Genomic DNA, 12430 nt, shown 5'->3' on the forward strand with positions numbered 1-12430 from the left:
TTTGAATTATTTTACACTCGAACGTGGTCCTTTTATCGTTAACAAATTTCTTAAATAAATTCGAAGAGAGTATGAGAGAATCGCTGCTTGATTCCTCGTTTTAGATGTACGTTCTTTTTGAAACATTAAAAATCTCGCTTCTTAAAACAAGCATGAGATTCGAGAATAAAAATTCTCGGATCGCAAGTAAGTTGTTACCTTTTTGCTAGTCGTTTTAATTTATCTTTCGAGATATGAGTTCGTTGGCCCGTTACCGATAGTGTTTTTAACATTATCAACTACTCAGAAGTTGGATTGATCGAGCCAAATAATATTTTGGAAATTACAATACGTATAACTAGTTTCTAATTTGTCAGAGAAAAGGGTTGATCAGTTTTAGTTGCGGGCTCGTTAACTCGTTGGTAATCGTGTCTTTAATATATTACGAGTCACTCGATAGCTAAACCGATTAATTCGAATGATCAATAAATCGATCGGTTTGACTTGTGCGTGGCTCATACTTTGATCAAGTATGATATATCGTCGTTGGTACTAACTGTTGGTAGCATAATATATTAGCTACTGTTCGATAGCAAAAGTGTTAGCGTCATGCCAATTCACGTCCCAGATAAAATGCACACGGATTAGCATAGAAGTGACTAGAACGCGCATGTGCTAAATACCCTGCTTTGTCCAAGTCAAACAAAACGAGTATTACAAATAGTTACGTAAGGCTGCACATGTGCAACGATGCTTTTAGACGCACATGTTCGTACAACGTCGAAGAACCGGAATAAGGATTCCTCTCTCGATGCTCCGAGTCCACGAATTAATATAAAAGTTCACTTGCGTATATACAGCAGCGTAGAATAAACGTAAAATCCTTCGTCAAATAATGTGTCTATTAATAGACAGTCTATCTGTACCTGAGCGTTTAAATATGTATCTTCATGAAGGTAAATTGACTCTGATTTTTAATACCGAATCAAGCAATTTCAATTCTGTTTACAAATGTCCTAATTCCAAGCTTGAATATACATTAGCTGAATACGAAGATGATTTGCACGATGCAAATTCTATGCATAAATGAATGTATAAAGGGTAGAAAAAGCTTCGAAAAATACTTAGCTACACTCTAATCGACTATATGTACATGTACATACGTATGTATAATGTAAGACCGTATAGCTTCTAGTTCTTATCACCAAACTATTTATAATTCCGATTCTAATTACGAATACTCCAATTCCAGTTATAGGCGGCTTTGCTAGAAGCGTAATTTGAACGACACAAATTCTACGCGCGAATAAAATAAAAAGAGCGTGCGAAGGATACTTCAGAAATGTCTACTAATTTCTTCTCTCTAATTGCCAAACTTTCCGAACGCGATTACTTGCCAAAAGGAACAATACCGTCGTTACCTAAAATTCGTAAATACGTACAAAACTGCACTCTAGACTCACGTAAAACCTTCTTTACGAAAAGGAAGCTCGTTTTATGGCAAAGACGATCGAGAAGAGCGTGGAAGGCGTCGATGAACTTTCACCCGTTTCAACGAGTCACGTAACAGATCGAATCGTTTTCCGTTCGTTACCATGGCACATGTCAAAAGCGACGCGCTCAATCAAGACGAAGAGAATAAGTACGCGACTGTACACGAGGTTTAATAACTCTCTTTGCTAGAGGGACGCTTAAACCACGTGTATACAGTATAATATATACGTTAATGGCAGCCTGATGCTTGGGTGATCGTTGGAGGATTATCAGAGATAACTTGGTATTTGCAGCGTTAATTGCACGCACTTGGGGATCGTGCACGCTTCGGGATATAACTGGCCAGCAAAGAGAAGAGAACAGAAGAAGCAATATATAGTTGAGAGGGTTTGTTGCGATGCCAACAGGTATCCTTATATGTATCGACAGAAAAGCCGCGGATCTTGATAAGTTACGAGACGAGGACCGACTGTTTGCCGGCTGCATCGTAAATATCGCATCTGTCATTGGATTTAAAGGAACTTCGCGACGTGTCAATTCGCTAGAGCGCGAGGAAATCGTAAATAATCGATGCTTCGAGCAACTATGGTAATCGTCGAAACGTGGCAATATCGGCCAATTTTTGGAGCGATAGAAAATCGGTTTAACACGTTCACTGCCACGACACCCGTATTCGGCTGTCAGCAAGGTTTCTGGTCAGGCCACGTAACCTATAATCGGGTTTCGCTTGTTTGACTACTTGCGAAGGATCGTCGTAGGTATTTGAAAAGATATTCCATGATAATAAATTGTTAATTAATAATTAATTGTAATAATAGTTGAATTGTTATAAGATAAAAATACGAAAATGGTTTATTACAAAAATTATTTAGAATGTAAAACTTTAAAGCATTCTATACATAGCTGAGGCTGGACAATTTGGACAATAAGTTGAAGATTCAACTTGACGCGCGAGTTTCTCTTTGGTCCGCTAGGAAATTTACTAGTAAGCGAATTTTTGCTAGAAGTATACCGAATCGAAGGGGCGGCTCCACTTTTCAGTACCTTGAGAAAAGCAACAAAAACGAAACTCATAGTCAATTAATATTTGTCGTGATAAACTAAAATGTGGTATACTTTGATATAAGCTACACGTCAATTTGTAGATTGTATTCATAAAGACGAATGGCTAAAATAATGAACTTCATTTTATAATTCTAATTTATAACGTCATTTCATAATTCTAATTTATAAAATCATTTTATAATTCTGATTTATAACATCATTTTATAATTCTAATTGTAATACACAGTTGGGTGCTTTCTGATGTAAAATCTCTCTGAAAATATTCGTGAACATTTGTCGCTGTGTGTTTAAGGAATTGGCACGTTTGAATGGAGACGTGACGAATCTATCGATCGCATGGGTGCGAACACTCTTCTCGATTCCTTTTTTAGTTGGAGTATTTATTTTATGACGGTGCATCGTGTCACATAGGATATTAAATTGTATCAATTCTTTTCTTTAGATATACAAATAAAATTGTCCCTATGCAACGTAATACGATTGTCATCAAATATTTAATTGGCCTTATATCCTCGATAGTTCACCAAGTGACTGTCGTTCAACCAGATAATCTCGTATCTATTTAGCACAGTGTATTTTGCGCCTATCTTTTCTAAATTAACCATCGCACTTCATATTTCATATTTTCAAGCAATTAATCTATTCGACAGGATGTACCATATTTGAAAGACGAAACAAACGCTGTGTGTATAATATTCAATTCGCGCGTTAGAATGTTTTGCATTTTGCATTTAGTTTGCAACGCAGGAGGCGTTGTCTTGGGCGTCACTTGCAAAATTCTCTGTTTCCATTATTTAATATCTATCGTCACAGAACTAATCTTTTCCGCTTTTATGCATATCGGCAAATGAATCTACGTTTGAAAAAATAAATAAAAAAACTGATAGCTCGTACCCTAACAAACGAAATGAACTTATTCACGTGTGTTGTTTCGAAAAGATTTTATGTCAAATAAAAGCTTGTCCGGAGAAACAAATAAAGAAATAAATAAACTATCAACACACGCTTTAACAAACTGGATAAACCTGTCCACTGACTCGTTTTCAAATAATTTCACGAATGCGTTGCTTTATATTACGTCGAGAATGAATTGAAAAAAATCTGGAGGTCGCGATCGGTAACGTTTGATCCAGGCAGTAGCGACAAAAGGCAACATGTGTTATCGTCGTACGTATTTCCACGTAACCGAAGTCCACTTGTTTCCACGAGCACGAGATTATGCGCGTGCGGAATGTAAGCAGCGATCGGATCGCTCGTAAACACGAAGAAATAGCGGAACGCGATATGTAAATTGTAGACGGCGGTGTAGGTGTAGTTTGAGCAACCGATAAAAAGCGTCGAGTTGGATCACCATTTAAATTCGAAAGAAATTATCATTTCCTACAAATCGGTGTTCTCTAGTCGAGCTAAAGAGTATACGAAAACTTGTTCCCTATATAGAGAGTATACAAACGCGTCGATCTACAATTATATCAGAAAGAACTTCATATAATAATTTTTCAAATTGAATCAAACAAAAATTAAATTAAAAAATTAGTCGAATACTGTAAACAACATTGGATTGTCATTCTAAAATTAATAGCAATTATTATTTTTCTAAACGTTAGATGTCAGAAATTAAAGAATTGATCCTCGTGTATGTCCTATTAATTCCATCGATGTCAATTTAATCGTACACCGCGTCTCATAAGTATGAAACCGTCTAAATTTCGTCTATTTTACTTCACATACTTCTAATTAAATCTTGTCGTATCGTATCTTATACCCTGTATCTGCGTACGACTGAAAATTTCAGACTAGTTTCATGATTACGAGACGCAGTGTATAATACGAAACATTGCGTTTTCTATTGATTTAACGTAGACACGTCATAGTTCACCGCTATCAGAATTTTATCGCGGATTTACGACTTCGAGATCGTAGCCCAGGTTATTGACTTCGTTGTTGTGACACGTAAAACGTGTATACGGCGCGCATGAAATAATTATTCTTAATAAACTAATATATTGACGCAATCTATACGTGCAAGACGCTTTAATGAATGCATCGTCGAACCCTGTGTGCTTCGAATCGCTGGTGAATACGATCAATGGATAACGAGTGGACGTTCAATAACCAGGCAAATCAATTAATCGTACATCGAACATCCTCTTAGTACGTGTTTATCTTCCGTTGTTCTGTTTTTGCATCGATTAATTACCTACTAATTGCCAGTTTCACTCTGTACTAAATTTATGTCGTCTACACGGGAGTTACGAGATGCTATACGATGAATTTTAATATGTCCCACGCTGATTCGCGGCATTGTCCTTCGAATATCGTTTACTTTACTAATTATCAACGACAGACAGAAAGTCACCTACGCGATTTCCAGATCGAGCTTCTGATTCGTGGCGCCTGACAGATCGCAATTGGCACCTCTATACCACGATCTTGTAATAAAACGATGAATCGTGGGACGGGGATCGAATTTTCATTTATGAATTTTGTTGGAACGATAAAGTGTAACGTACGTACATGTATATACGGCAAGTGATAAAAGTAATCGTACTATCCAAAGTAATCGACTTCGCTTTCTGTAAATTTCGGGATTTCGTTACATAGGTACAGGATTAATTCAATTTTGAAGAAACCAACGAGTTATTTCCATAAGCTAAGCTTTATCGTAAAAAGATCGTGTAAATAATAGTAAACTGTAAGGAAGAATTTAAAAAATCCTCTTTGTAATACGACAACGTTTCTCTACTTTTCATTTTATAGGATCGTGACTTTTGAATGAATTCTAAAATCCTATAGATAGATATAGAAATAATACAAAATATCCTTTCGTAGATATTTCCCTCAATTCTCGTTTATCCATGTACGTACATATATATAAAAAGGAATACGAGGCGCTTGCAAATCGTTCAAGGAATGCCATCCCACAGTAAAAGCTGTGTATCCTACATCGTTAAAAATCACAAATATCCCAAAGAGAATGATGAAAGAAAATCAGTTAGAAATATCGTTTATCACTCTCTATAGATCGAGCAATCTATCGATAAACGCAATTGCATGGCGGAATTTCGTTACCGGTTTTTCGGCACGATGTCACGAAGGTTTGCAGTGGGACAGCGCTTGTCGAACGCTTTTTGCGCGGCTCGAAAATCGACTCACCGACCTGTCAATCGTCCGCGTCCTCGACGTGTATCCCCGTCGTCATCCTGGATCGATCGATCCACGCGATCGTGGTTGCGCACCGGGAGCGGGAAAATGTCGAGGTGTACACGATCGAGACAAATCCACGCGCTGGTCCCCGTACAGACTCGAAGAGGTGACTGGGAGATTCTGAGGACCGACGGTTCTGGTTCACGACTGGTTCTTCTCCTTCTCCTTCGGCCTCTGGCCCCTTCCATTACTCGCTATAGCACCAAGCAAAGAGAGACACGCGTATAGTCGTATTGCGAACGTTAGACGAGGTCGGATAAAACGCGTGTTCGAAATAGAAAAAAGAAAAAAAAAAGAGAAGAGAGGGAGAGAAAGAGAGACCGCGGATGCTAGAGAGATCCAGCAGAGACGCCAGCAACGGCAGGTTGCTCCTTTCGAAGAGAACCTTCGGAGGGACGGGGTGAAGCCCTGGTTGGTAGGCCCCACCGGGCGAAAAGAAGTCGATCAGGTAAGGGTCAGGGACGCATTCGCAATTTCTGCCTCGGTCGCCAGATGCTCGATCATTCTGTGTCGTTGGAATCAACCAGCTTTCTTCCCACACACACTGCGCGGTAGGAAGAAGAAGATGTACGGACGTTGATTTAACGACGCTCGTTAATATCTTACTAATTATGAAATACGAGAATATACGGATAGCTTAGTAGACAGTTGCGTGAGTATTTTGATCGTACGTTGATAAGAGGCGAGGAACGCGTTATTAGAGGAGAGGAACTGCTTTTACAAAAGAGGAAGTCAGAGCGAAGATTGCACAATCACCGTACAAATAGCACATCGACGAGTTTTCATCTGGGTTTATGTAATCGCTGGTAAGCGCGATATGAGATCACACAGCCGAGTAATAATCGGCGATGCTTTCACGCCGATCGTTTTACGATTATTACTAGCTACCTCGATTTACCCTGATGAAGGTAAATACAGAGCGGGAAAGGAAGCGTCTCGAGAGAGCGATACGACCTTATATACGTTCGTAAGAGCGATTCGAAGAAAACGAGGGATAATCTTCTGACGAAGCGACGGCGAATGTATTTTTACCTGCGCCCGGTTCCACCGCAAACTCGGGCAGGGAGTTCGCTCGTTTTCCTTTGAACGCTAGCCGAAAGCAGGAAGAACGTGACAGGGAAGAAACAAATGACGTCACGGGGTACTATCTCGAAGAAACCGGCTATTCAGTTAGCAAATCTACGGCCCTGAATAGGACCGTTCAGGGTCTATACCCCACCGAGTTAGCCCGGTTTGGGCGCAGATTAGTCCGCGAACGTTTGTAGCTTCGTTCCAGGTAGAGGAGATCCGACCGATAAACTTGACGCTATGGCCCAAAAAACGAGCACGAATACGGGAAACGTTTTATTTTTTGATTACATCAGGAATCGTCTTTCTCGACGAAGGTCCGAAGAAGCACGTCTCGTAACAATATGCACCGAGTAACTAGCCTCGACCGGTCGGCCAGGGTTAAAACGACGCGCATTGTTCTTTCGAAACACGGTGTCTCGTTACTCGCGGTGCTCGTGTGGTTGAGCTACAGAGGGCTTAAAGTTGTTCTCGTTGGTAGATCTTTATACGTAAAACGAAGAATATTACAAAAATAGCAAAACCGATTTCAAACACTGGCAAGAAGTTCCTCTATCGATCATAGGGATGAAGGTACGTCTAAGTATTATACATACGCGTGATAACGTATCTCTTGGAATTTGGAATAAAATCGATCCATTTTCGCTCTCTGTCTCTGCTGTTTGTCTCTCTCTCTCTCTCTCTTCCTTCCCTGGGAACCCTATTTGCGTCACCCTACCAGTCGAGGGGTTAACGAGCCAAGCTCCGTAATAACGTAACGTCTTACCAAGAGCAAGGCGTGTTTGCCTTGAGAATGACGCGATGCTTCGCTCGCGATGGACATACGTATACCGACATCCGTAAATTCTAGTCACGTCGTACACAGTTGCGTTCGGAATCAGATGAAACTGATAACCGGTACACCGCGGTGACTTTGCGGTGATTTGTTTCGCCGGATTCCAGGGCCAAAGTCAACAATAACCAATGGAGACTTGACGTCGGCGCGAGCAGTGGCAATGACCCCGAGAATCGCGCGAATCCCTCGATCGGGTCCAGCTGCTGCTTCTGCTGCTGGTTTAGTCGACAAATAGATCTCGTGCTTTTCCACCTCGCGTGCGCTCTATGCATTTTCGAGCGGGATGAGTCAGTCTTCCACTCGAAGTTCTACCGGTCACTCTTCTATTTTAATAATTGCCGCAGCGGTCCACCTCTAATTTTACCTCGACAAGAGGTCTGGTAGCGAGACGGTGCAGCGAAGTTACGAGCGCGAGCCGCCCTCTTCGCGCTTCGTTAACGCGACCGCTTTTGTTACGATCGAGCGAAGCTCCAGCTGAAAACACGCAGAACAGTGGAGCGGGGTGAATTAACCATGTCGTGCGATTTCATCCGTCTGACACATTCTGTTGCGCGTTCCACCAGCTCCAAATCGAGCCACGGCGAATTAAACGGTCTGCTTCTCCTTACCTAACTTCATCAGCCGCTTCCAAATAAATGGAATCTGGCTTCTGCGGACTGTCTGATGTTGTAAGTATATGTAAAGAGATGTTCCTCGATGCGCGAAGCCTAGTTTAAAATAAAAGAGAAAAAGAAATGAGAATGGCGAGATTCGTTGGCAGATCTCTGAGAAATAATTTTCCAGTTAATTAGGAGAAATACACGACTTACTTTTATATGTATATGTTGCAATTATACGAACTGTCTGTAATTTAGAGACCAATGTTACAACACGGTGCGAATAATACTTTGGAAAAGTATAATCTCGAAGAATCTGTTGCCTTGATGCTCGAACAAAAATAAATGGTGAAAGATAGCAATTACGTTTTAAGATCTCCGGGATGACTAATGGCGAGGAATGGCCGCGATGAGATAGAAATCGGTTGTCGAGTAATAGAGCTTTAAGTGCCGGAATTAAATCGTAGCGGAATAAACACCGAACAATATCGAATCGCTTTTTCCATTTCTCTCGATTCTTGCTACCTTGACTTTGCCTGTGAAACATATTATCCATAAACGTCCTTGTTGTATTATGCGTGCTAACTTGAATTTATCGTCGTACGTGCGTTGTTTGCAAAGGAATAGTATTTTTGTCGCGACAATGCCAAAGGAAGAAAAACAACTTACGTTCAACAACGTACGCTCGAGATAAAAACATAAATTTGAAAAATGGATATGTACGTAAAACGATGAATACAAAAAGTATCCTGACAGAGTTGTACGAAGTTTGGAAGATTAAGAAAACGACTGTTCAAATATTCTTCCGCGATTCCGTGTAATAATATGTATATGTAATATAAGAAAAAATAATGAAATAAAAAAGATTTGTAACTGAAAGCAATTTTCACCTGTTATATCGTAAAAATGTTGTCGTCGAACAGTTCTTAAACGCAGCTATTAAGTTCAAGACCGCCCAAACTTTGTAGACATCGTTAGCGGAATCGCGCAGGCTTGATAAGGATCGTTCTCGATCGAGATCGATGCGAATCGATCACGTTCCGCGCGCACGCTTCCCATGCTGCTCCTTGCTCGATAACCAATGGAAAAAATCTGGAATTCCCAGTGGGTGGACCAGTTCTTCGTTCTCCAAGATATCCGAGCGTGGCGTCCTTTCACGTTGTACACGTGAAACTCGTTCGTTCTGTGAACGTCTATAGTCTACACAGAATCCTATCGTACTTTTATCGCTCGATCTATCGCTCTAAATAAAGATATTCTATAAATCATTATACACGTATGATGAGATATAATAATTATTCAATCTTCCAGTATTTTATAGTGTTCCAGTTTTTCCATTATTTCTTTGTAATAAATTACCTTTTGCTGCGAATTATGTAGGACGTAAATTACTTTGTACAAAAAGAAAAAAAGAACAAATAATTTAAATGTAAAACGATTTCAATCGAGCTAATTATTTTAATTATTAATTATAGAAATATTTGAAATTCTGAATTATACATTGTTTCACTCGTTCAATAAACGATAAAATATTTTATTGCAAATTATTCCCTCGCTCCAGATTCACTGACAGAGAAACACGTCGTTCTATCATTTAAAATTCTTTTATTTCCGAAGCTTTGTATGCACATATAACGATCAACGATGTAACAATACCGTCTCTGCTGATCGCAATCAAAATGACTCTCTCTTCTTCTCCAAACTTTCTCTCTACCTCTTTCTTTCTCTCTCGCTTAAGCGTACACGCGTTCACATTCTCTCCCTCTCTCGTTTTTTAAATAAAATCCAATCACCCAATCCCTCAACTTCTTCGTTTTATATTTAATAAATTCTCGCGTGATTTCAAAGTGAACAATCCATTTAGCCATCTTCTCCGCTGTAAAGATACACCGGCCACTCGTTACACACTTGATTTTGTAATCGACCAATGAGTCTCGTTATGAAAATCGTCGCAGATACCAGTTGCTCGACCAATGGCCGAAGAAGAACGCTCATAATACTGTTTTGGTTTCGCCTTCGAATAAAAAACACCGAATCACGCATGTCACGTTTTTTTTTTTCACGAACGACACACATATTATTGGATATTCCTACGACGTCATTGGAAGAGAAAATTCCTTAAAAAATTTATTGACGTCAAACAAGGAGACGATTCCTAGTAAATTACGTGAAATTTTATTCATTCGTTATTTCTTAGTTTCTCCTTTGACCGTAGTTTCTTTCTTCTTTAGACAGAGGATGTAAGGAAATCGTCTTTTTTTACATCTTGTTATTTAGTCTGAATTTTTGTAGCTCTGTTTCTTCATATAGAGTTAAAGATGGAAACCGTACAGGAGAATAGCGAAGTTCCTTTGGAAAGTAAAATTCGTTCCCTAGGAGCGAAGGTTCGATAAAATTTAATCTAAGAATTATTGTTGTCGTATTTTAACGTTTCTTCATTTTCCGTATATACTGACGAGCAGCAGTCAACACTGCAATTATCTATACACTATTTTAATTAATATTCCCTGCAGACGTTTCGACAGATATCTTCCAAAAGTAAAAAACTTCAGATCAAACATCGCCTATGATACGAGTTACAGTGAGAAGAATACGTATGGTTTATATTACGAGTTCTAACTATGAGTCTTTACTCGTCAGTCTACACGTAATTTCTCATGCAAAGACTCTATTATAAGTAGTCTAGTCCGCTTTCCAAACTCTCGGAAACGAGCGATGGAATATGTGCGATCACACGATACAGCGTGACCTATAAAAATCTATGTCTTTCTCGAGCATGCGTTTAAAGCACCAGTTCGATGACGATTACGAAGGAAGCTACTAAAAGAACGTTGAGAACGGTCCTTAATTTTTCTCTCTTTTTTATCGTTTTACAATCGTCAAAACGTGTCCACCTTTATCGAAGAATGGAAGAAACTCTAGCCTGAATTATTTACTATTACACAGAAGTGTCGTTTATAGATTACAAACATGCTAGATACCTGAGAAAAACGTGATCACGAACGTGTGTCGATCGATAATCGTTTAACGTTATACTTCCCTCCATTTTATTATACAAATCTCTGTGTACATTGTAAAGAATGCCAACGTCTTCGTTGCTAGTCGACGATACATCGCTACGTTCTCACGATAAAAATATTATATCGAAAATTTCGATGATATTCTTATGGGATAGAGGAGCGGTGTGATCGTACAAAAGTAAACGGTCGAAGAGAACATCGAGTACGGAATTTGTTTCTCGTCGAACGAGTCTATGGAAATCGTACAATTAGTATCGATCTACGTGTATGTACTTATATTCTCCTTTTTCAAGATTAGATTAGTCTCTTGTCAGTTGTCATCTTTTTTCTTTTCTTTTTCCCATTTGTCATCGATAAATTGTACAACTACCTTCGCGTTACGAACGTAGTAATAATAGATTAGACGAGTAAACGCGACAATACTTTATTACTCTGTACCTGATGCATCTATGATTAATTAATATCGAATCGAAGACGATGGTAATATAATGACACAGTAGAACTTCATTCACTAGAATGAAATTTTAGTTGGCTCAATTAACTCGGATACATTATTGTTTCAAAAGATACATTTCATTTTCACATTATCCGAATTTGTAGTCGTACTACCAAAATGATACGAAATTTAATGTACCTGACCTAATTAATTCATTGATATACAGGGTGGTTGGTAACTGGTGGTACAAGCGGAAAGGGGGTGATTCTACGCGAAAAAAGAAGTCGAAAATATAGAATAAAAAATATACAATAAAAATTTATGGAATAGAAAAAAAACGTCAATCGAGACAACGATCTACAGTGAGATCCGTTATAACGAGGCGTGGTAAAGTGCGCGCGTACCGAACGAAAATTCAAAGTCGATTTTCTCGAAAACAAAGCCTCGAAGGAAAAATTTGTATTCTATATTTTCGACTTCTTTTTTCGCGTAGAATCACCCCCTTTCCGCTTGTACCATCAATTACCAACCACTCTGTATAAATATCATAATAGACACAGTGGCGTGTAAAATTTTGTAGCTACCGTAGGTAGTTAGAAGACGTAATGAATTCTTTTAATATTATTTGTTTCGTAATGGAACCATCATAAATGAAATTCTACTGTATTTATGTTTCATATTTTTCATTCGGTGTAAGCTACCGAGTATGTAGAAGTATTTACATGAAAGC

General features: G+C 39.0%; 1 protein-coding gene across 2 annotated transcripts in view; it reads right to left on the reverse strand.

Annotated features, from left to right (window-relative positions):
- The window catches only part of LOC117234677 (KN motif and ankyrin repeat domain-containing protein 2), a 67167-nt gene extending 61283 nt beyond the window's left edge, over nucleotides 1–5884 (reverse strand). The window contains exon 1 of one of the 2 annotated variants that reach the window (XM_033496119.1): nucleotides 5699–5884. The gene's annotated coding sequence lies outside the window, so the exon portion shown is untranslated. Of the gene's footprint in view, nucleotides 1–5694 lie in introns of both variants that reach the window. The other variant, XM_033496120.1, reaches the window with a different exon arrangement.
- Nucleotides 5885–12430: the final 6546 nt, after the last annotated feature.

Source organism: Bombus vosnesenskii, unplaced genomic scaffold, assembly GCF_011952255.1.
Source record: "Bombus vosnesenskii isolate JDL3184/JDL3185 unplaced genomic scaffold, Bvos_JDL3184-5_v1.1 scf7180000013308, whole genome shotgun sequence".
Classification (NCBI taxonomy): domain Eukaryota; kingdom Metazoa; phylum Arthropoda; class Insecta; order Hymenoptera; family Apidae; genus Bombus; species Bombus vosnesenskii.